Source organism: Ahaetulla prasina, chromosome 1 (assembly GCF_028640845.1).
Source record: "Ahaetulla prasina isolate Xishuangbanna chromosome 1, ASM2864084v1, whole genome shotgun sequence".
NCBI lineage: Eukaryota > Metazoa > Chordata > Lepidosauria > Squamata > Colubridae > Ahaetulla > Ahaetulla prasina.
In genome coordinates, this window is record NC_080539.1 from 46,002,176 (window position 1) to 46,011,555 (window position 9,380).

Sequence of the window (9,380 nt, forward strand, 5' to 3'; positions counted from 1 at the left end):
GGCTGCAAGTCTCAGAAACAAGTATATCAATTCTGAGGAAACAATGAAAGGATTTGTTGTCTTAGTTTTTTCCTCCCTGTATTATTTCCCCTTCAAAATCATTCTAAGTACTGATCGATATGTCCTATTTAATCTCAGTTCCAGTTATAGTCAGCTAACTTTATATTATCCTCATCTTGTCTCCAGCCAAAGGAAACCGTCTGTCTTGTCTTATTGTAGCTTAAAAGCAGTGCTTTCCTACTTCTGCTGGCCCAAGGAGTATTCTGTCTGCCTGCTGTTCTTCATTTCTTTAAGATAAAGGTTTCTTATATCAATTGAATATCATGCAGTGTGGCAGAACTACCTACTTTTCCCCTCTAAGTCATTGATTTCTGCCCTCCATGACCTTTTTATCTTGGGCTACTGAGTTGCTTCTTCCTTTTTAAACAGGGCTGATCTTCCCCACAAACCAATGAAATACCGTATTGGACCTTTTTCCTTTTAGCAGGTTTAGCCATAGAATGCTAAAAAGATAAACATTTTTTAACCAACTGAAATTCACAAATGTTCTGCCAATATCTCCTTTTATACCAAGTAATAGAAACAAAATCAATCTGATTCCACCTTCTCCTTTCTGGTCTATCAGAAGATGCTTCAAATGTCAAATAAGTCAATAGATGGGGACTCCTACAATTTATTTATTATTTATTTTCGTCAAGCCTGTATTTTATGACAGATACAAGTGTAAACATAATTATAATACATGTAAATGGTATGAATAAAAGAAAACATTAGGACAGGGATGGTAGCAGGGGTGAAATGCTCCCGGTTCGGACTGGATCACTCGATCCGGTAGCATTGGCGGCGGGTGGTTCGGAGAACCGGTAGCAAAAATCCTTGCCCACCCCCGCCCCGGCTGAGCCACGCAATCATCAGGTGTTTTTTTTTTTACTTTTAAAAGCATTTTTTCGGTGAAAGAAAAAATGCTTTTAAAAGTAAAAAAAAAGCCTCCGATGATCACGCAGCTTAGCTGGGATCATCAGAACCCTTTAAAAACATGTTTCCTACAAGCTCTTTGGCCGAAAAAAGTAAAAAACAGAGGATTCCATCAATCAAAGATCATGGTAACTGTTTTCAGGAAACTGCCCAGCGTCATTGCCAGAACTGAAGAATTACTGAAATCTGGATAGCACTTTTCTTAAGCAAGCTTCATTTTCAGTGGAATATTTGTGTCAAAATAATCAAGATGCTAAGTACAACTGAATGCATTTAAAGCCACATCCCTTTTTAGGATGTATTGCACACATCACACAAGCATAAAAGGAAAGGAGCTTCAATTGTGTGACTGTAGTCTCCATCTTAACTTCTTTGACCACTTCCTTTCCATGGATGCTCCTGATTTCCATTTAACCCTAACGAAAAAAGATTATATAGAACAGTCCTAAGGAATTCCCCATTAATTTTGCACAGATTGGTTACTGATGATTGTTCTGTTGGCAGATGCCAACAAAGATTATATAGAAAAAAGATTATATAGAACAGTCCTAAGGAATTTCCCATTAATTTTGCACAGATTGGTTACTGATGATTGTTCTGTTGGCAGATGCTGTTCAATCGGTAATCACAATTTATAACCTAAAAATCTTCCTTTCTCCAGTATTAAGATTATTAGATATTCCATTTTCTCACTGTATTGTTTTTTCTTTCTCCATTTTATTAATATTTTAGGCTAATTAAACTTTTTAAATTTGAAACATCCCTTCACTAGGATCTTTTAATTGCACTTCAAAAAGATATTGCTGTAGTGTAGAATTTTCTGCTGAGTCATCATAGCTATCTTCATTTTTTTTAGTAAGTAATGAAGATGGGGATATCACTAAGCAAGATTAAGTGGCATCTTCAAATTGTAGATTTTTGTTGCCATTTAAATTGACCTATTAAAAACATCATTTATTATTGTTTTACTACTGGTGCAGCTGCTGTTTGCATTTTTCAAACTGTTCTGGAGATAGGAAAATCATGGTTTAGTGGGAGAGTTGCCTGTGTTTAGTATTAGAAAAGGAAATATTTATATTGTTTAATATAATATGACATTTTCAAAAATTTTCATTTTGTATTATTATACAGGGTAGTCCTTGACTTATGACTAGTCGATTAGCGACTGAAGTTACAATGGACTCCTCCCAAAAAAGATACTTATGACCTGATTCTAAAGTTCAGATGGCCATCTCCCCAGTTGTCGGTCATTTGGGTGACCTGCATAATCGTTGTCATGACTTACAACAGTAGTTGGCAGACTCAATTATGGCCATAAATCAAGGATTACCTGTAATGGGTATTCTGTTGAATCATGTCACTCCAAATGACAATTGGTAACAAAAGATTTATGCTAAAATGTCTGTTTGTATCCCACTCAAACAAGGTATAATACAAATACAATTTCTTAATAATAAAAATCCAAATCTTATAAATATCAATTACTGACAAAGCAGAATATTTGTAGCTCAGGATTGAACGGTGGGGTTTTTTGAGGTTTTTGAGCTTGATTGTTTTCTTGTAGATGTTTAATTACCCAAAGGGTGGATGGTTTGCTCTCTTTGCATATGCTAGTAACTTGCCTTGTCAGTGTTGGTGGGACTCTTCTTGGTGGTTCCTTGATTGGGCTGTTGTTCCTTGACTGAAGTATTTTTTACTTTTTCATTGTTGGTCTAGTATTATTCTTGGTATTTATCTCTACTTATCTTGTTGATTGCTGGTGAGGAGGTGTCTTGGTTTTTTTGTTTCCTTTTTTGTTTTTTGATTATCTCTTTGGAATGATATGTCGATGTTAATCTACATGTATCTGTTATGACTGATTTGTCTGAGTGCCAGTCTACCTGGAATTCTCTAGAGTTTTTTTGGATTTGGCTTGATTTTGGATGCTTACAATTTCCCTGTTGAAACTATGGTTAAATCTGTCCACGTATTGTGAAATTACAGAGTTTCATCAAGTCTTCTGACTGCTAGCAATTGGTAATATACTGATTACAGTAGATTAAAAAATCACTGATGCTGAACAGTCCCTGAAGGCATGCTGGAACAGTAAATTTTCACTGAAAGGCTGTCACCAAAGGAGCTAAACTAATTGGCAGCCCTTTCTAGCTTTAGCACCTTTCCTTCATAAAATTAGGAGACCAAGAATAACTTCTACAAAGAGGAGCTCCTTAGACGTTATGTACTCAAGTAGTTCTGCAGGAATTCTGGTGCCAAACTCACATTCAGTTTTATTAGTACGAACCAGCACTTAGAATTCCACTATGACACCTCTTTCTAACCTGCACAAGGCATGCAAAATAAGTATAAGATGTGCAACAACAAATGCCAGTCAACAAGTAGATCCATGACAATTTGAACCAAGTTTCTAAGTGATTATCAAAAGCAGTCCTATGCAGAGCTTGTTACAAGTGAAATGATTATAAAACATGAATAGCCAAGTCTTCCTAGTCCAACAATTGATACATCAATTGAAACTGGGCAAAAGCCTTCCTGCCATGACCAGTGAATCAAATGAGCTATTATAAACCTGCTCCTGCAGACATAGCACCATTCCTTTAAGAAATGGCATTGGAGCCAACTGTGGTGTACATACAAACAGCAACTGGCTTTAGTTCAGTTTTAGAATATATTGTCCCACCCGGACTGATCACACATTAGGACCAAAATATGTAGAATAGTCCAAAATATAAGATTCAGATAACTTTTGCTTAAAATTTAATATTTCTGCATAGGTTTTACTGCAACCTTTAGTCTTTAATGACTTGAATATTTTACCGTATCCCCTTGTAAATATTATGTTTTTAAATATAATAAAGTTATAAATCATTACTGGATAAGGTGAATAAATATATCTAGTCCCAAAGAATTTTACTGTGGTAGGTTCTTAACATCCACTGTTCTTAGGGAGGAAAATAATAAAAGTTTATGCCATATACTTAAATATAAACTTAGGCATCTTTCAGAGTAAAGATTAATAGTGAATTATTAAGTAATAAAAATATTTTATCTTGTATTTAAGAGGTGTTGTTTCCATTATAAGGGTATTTTCCTGAATTGCATTATTCAAGTGGTTTGGGGTTTCACATATGGTTTCACCTCATTACATGCTAGTTTAAAGGAAATGTCTGCACTCAAGCATAACCACACATTTGCTCAAGTAATATTTCCTCCAGTAACCAGCACAACAAAAAAAAATCTAAGAATCTGACAAACTTGAATTTTTGCAGTCTCCAAACTATACTGCTGCCCAGAGTTCACTGGCTTGGCGGCAGGTGAGAAATGCTATTAATAAATAAAAAGTCAAGGTGATGGTAAAGAAACCCTCTATTTTTGGCAATTACATAAATACAATTTTGCAGTTTTCTTGGCACCAAGACAAAAATGGTTTGCCAATGCCTTCAGCATGTTCTTTAGTTTTTTTCAGTAGTTCCATCATACATGTGATTAACTTGTATCTGTTTAAGTCTGTAAATTCCTTAACGGGACAGACAATTTTTTATCCTGTATATTAATCTACACGATACCATAGCATATTTTTTTTTGTTAAGAAAATCTATATAGCTACCCAACTCTTGGTGACTCTGAGTGACTTACAAAGATAAAATCACTCTTGGTGACTCTGAGAAACTTACAAAGATAAAATCCCAATGGGGAAACCAGCCCCCACCCAACAATAAGACAGCCACTTAATAGACTCAACATTACTCAGATCCCAGGCCCATTGTTAGAACATATCTTCAGGGCTTTTCAAAAGAGTGCTAAAGTGGAGGCCAAAATTACTTCTGCACAGATGATGTTCCACAAGGAGGGAGCCACCACAGAGAAAGCCTTTTTTCTTGGTCTCACTAGATGGACCTCCTTAAGAAAGGGGACCCATAACATTCTATGCATCCCTGCTCTGGTGCATCAGATAGATATATCTGGGAAAATAACCTGGTCCTAGGCCAGGTAGGGCCTTGAAGGTGACAACTATCACTTTGAATTGAAATCAGAAGCAAATTGGCAGCCAATAAAACTCTTGCAAGAGAGGGAGCATATCTAGGTTTATACAAAACGTGTGGGTTGCCACATTTTGAACCAATTGAAGCTCCTGGATGCTTTTCAAGGGCAGCCCAATACAGAACGTATTGTAATAATCAAGACAGACGGTAACTAGGACATGGATAACTGTGAGCAGGGATTGTTGGTCAGGAAAGGATGTAACTAATGCACAACCTTGAGTTGTACAAAGGCTATGATTGCCATTTGCCCCTCGAGCAGGTATTATAAATCCAAGAAAAAAACACAGATTATACACTTGGTCTGTCTGGCGCAGTATATTATTAGAGTTGTGAGGGAGTGTGTTATTGAGTTATACATAGTCATATAACTGATGCATTATATAGATTAGAAAGAAAATTAAATACATGCTTGGCTGAGTTATTGTATTTAAGAAATAATTTAAAACATATTCAATAATAGTTAATTGTAAATTAAAAGATGTGGAGTAAAAGGGCTTTTTACCAATTAAAGAGAAAATAACAACTCTCTATTCTTATGGATTAAAAAATCAAGCTGGGAGATCTGACACAAAAGACAAAGAAAGTGAACCATGTTCTTTTTCTTCAAAGTTTTATTAGCTTTTTTATGCCCTTAAAATTTACATTTTTTTTAAATGCAAGGGAGTACTTAACAATCACAATTTGCAATAATACAGGCTTTTTTCTGAATATGCAGATTGCCCCAAAACTTTAATTTTATTGCAGGTGTTTCATTTTTGAACTCTAAAAGATGTGCATATACAGAAAAAAAATCATCATGAACAAGTACTATTATCTCCTTAGATCAAGAACTATCTGATCAGATTCCTTTTGGAATGAACTAGGTGAGAATGTTAATTCTTTAGGAGATAGAAAATCTGCACAATTTCTGTATCACATTTAAAATCTAAAATGACAAAATAAAGATGATCAACAAAACTATTTTTTTATTTTCAGCTTCTCGTAAGTAATAGACCACAAGCCAATATGCAAACAGAATATAGCACTGAGTTTATTTTTAAATTATTTGCTGAGTGTTTAATACATGAGGCAATTCTGTCACAAGCAATTTTCTACATGTTACAACAAGTTCTTGAAAAAGCAAATGCAGTTCTTCAAGGTACATTAATTTATGTGAAGGGTCATTATCTGTTACTATGCAGCAAGGAGAATTTTAAAAAGATCTTTATCTTCTGCGTTCCTGTTTGTATAACAAATGTCATATATGAATAGAAATAGGCTATTATTTTTAAGAGAGCTGAAGTAGTTTTGGGAGAGTTTTCATATCCAGTGACATACAGATATCTCTTCTCCCTTCTCATTTCATTTGACATGCTATACTTGATTTTATAGTAAAAGTAAATATGTGACAAAATGAGCAAATCTTCAAGAGATAAATATGCATCTCCACTTGTGTGATTTACAAATGTTATACAAACATTTCAGTTTGTACATAGAAAGAACTAAGCCTAATGGATGTGTTGGAAGAAATGTCCATCTGGGTTCAGTTCCAAGTGAGAAGAAAGACACTGGAAATATGGAGACTGCTTGGAAAAGATGGTTTAATGGTGGACAGGACCACATGGTTTGAGCTCCTGGGCAAAAAAGAGCATATGGGAGAGAGAGAGGTGGGGGGGGAGAGGGAGAGGGAGGGAGCTTTATACCCTCCCTTGGCCCCTGCCTTGGAGCTTCCTGTTCCTGTGTAAGAAATGTATTCTGATTGGTTGTCAGACTCCCATGGGGCCATGCAGGGGTAACTGTAGGTTGTCTTGAGTCCCAGGCCTGGTTGAATCCTGCTGACTGATAATGTAATGAAGGGGTTTGGGCAATTCCTATTATGGTTTAATGGCTTTGTTCTGGTTTGGATCTTGAGTGAGGGCTAATCCTATCATGTCCTGAGGGTCATGTCTTTTGTTTTGAAGATATTTATTTTTATTTATTTATTTTATTCAATTTTTATACCGCCCTTCTCCCAAAGGACTCAGGGCGGTGCACAGCCAAGTAAAAAATCACAGTATCAATATTAAAAGAGATTAAAACAAACATATTATAAAGTGGCCAGATTTAAAACGAATTAAAATATTAAAATATAAATAACCCACTAAAATTTTAACCCAATAAAATTTTAGGCCAGTCCCGCTTGAATAAATAAGTGCGTTTTCAGCTCACGGCGAAAGGTCCGAAGATCAGGCACTTGACGTAAACCAGGGGGAAGCTCATTCCAGAGCGTGGGAGCTCCCACAGAGAAGGCCCTGCCCCTGGGGGCCGCCAGCCGACATTGTTTGGCGGACGGCACCCTGGGAAGGGCCCCTCTGTGAGAGCGTACGGGTCGGTGGGAGGCAAACGGTAACAGCAGGCGGTCCCGTAAGTACCCGGGTCCTAAGCCATGGAGCGCTTTAAAGGTGGTGACCAAAATCTTAAAGCGCACCCGGAAGACCACAGGAAGCCAGTGCAGACTGCGCAGGAGTGGTGTTACATGGGAGCAACGAGTTGCTCCCACTATTACCCGCGCAGCTGCATTCTGGACTAACTGCAGCCTCCGGGTGCACTTCAAGGGCAGCCCCATGTAGAGAGCATTGCAATAATCCAGGCGGGAAGTTACGAGGGCATGAGTGACCGTGCATAAGGCATCCCGGTCAAGGAAGGGGCGCAACTGGCGCACCAAGCGTACTTGGTGGAAGGCCCTCTTGGAGACGGCCGCCAAATGATCGTCAAATGACAGCCGCCCATCCAAGAGGACACCCAAGTTGCGCACCCTCTCCGTTGGGGCCAATAACTCGCCCCCCACAGCCAGCTGCGGCTGCAGCTGGCTGAACCGGGGTGCCGGCATCCACAGCCACTCCGTCTTGGAGGGATTGAGCTTGAGTCTGTTTCTCCCCATCCAGACCCGTACGGCTTCCAGACACCGGGACAGCACTTCGACAGCTTCGTTGGGGTGGTCCGGGGTGGAAAAGTACAGCTGCGTATCATCAGCGTACAGATGATAACTCACCCCAAAACCACTGATGACCTCGCCCAGCGGCTTCATGTAGATGTTGAACAGGAGGGGCGATAGAATCGACCCCTGAGGCACCCCACAAGTGAGGCGCCTCGCGGTCGACCTCTGCCCCCCTGTCAACACCGTCTGCGACCGGTCGGAGAGATAGGAGGAGAACCACCGATAAACGGTGCCTCCCACTCCCAATCCCTCCAACCGGTGCAGCAGGATACCATGATCGATGGTATCGAAAGCCGCTGAGAGATCTAATAGGACCAGGGCAGAGGAACACCCCCTGTCCCTGGCCCTCCAGAGGTCATCCACCAACGCGACCAAAGCTGTCTCCGTGCTGTGACCGGACCGGAAGCCGGACTGGAACGGGTCTAGATAGACGGCTTCATCCAGGTACTGGGGAAGCTGCCATGCAACCACACTCTCTACAACCTTCGCCACAAAGCGAAGGTTGGAGACTGGACGATAGTTACCCAAAATAGCTGGGTCCAGGGAAGGCTTCTTGAGGAGGGGTCTCACCACCGCCTCTTTCAAGGCGGCGGGGAAAACCCCTTCCAACAATGAAGCATTTATAATTCCCTGGAGCCAGCCTCGTGTCACTTCCTGAGTAGCCAGCACCAGCCAGGAAGGACACGGGTCCAGTAAACATGTGGTTGCATGTAACCTTCCCAGCAACCTGTCCACGTCCTCGAGAGCCACAGACTCAAACTCATCCCAAACTACCTCAACAAGACGTGCCTCCTCCATCCCATCTGGATCATCGCAATTTTGGTCTAAACTATCCCGAAGCTGAACGATTTTATCATATAGATAACCGTTAAACTCCTCAGCCCATCCCTGTAGGGGATCATCCCGCCCCTCTTGACGAAGGAGGGAGCGGGTCACCCGGAACAGGGCGGCTGGGCGGTTATCTGCCGATGCAATGAGGGAGGAAACGTAGGAACGTTTCGTCTCCCTCATTGCCACTAGATAGGTCTTAGTAAAAGACCTCACTAGTGTCCGATCAGCCTCGGAACGGCTAGACCTCCAGGTGCTCTCTAGGCGTCTTCTCCGGCGTTTCATCTCCCTCAGCTCCTCAGAGAACCAAGGAGCCAAGTGAGATCTACGCCGGGTCAGAGGCCGCAAAGGCACGACACGGTCCAAAGCCCCAGCCGCGGCCCGTTCCCAGGCCGCAACTAGTTCTTCAGTCGTGCCGTGGGCAAGATCCTCAGGAAACGGCCCAAGCTCCGTCTGGAACCTCTCCGGGTCCATCAGGCGCCTGGGACGGAACCAACGCATTGGCTCCGTCTCCCTGCGGTGGTGAGCGGCGGTCCGAAAGTCTAGGCGAAGGAGAAAATGATCTGACCATGACACCGGTT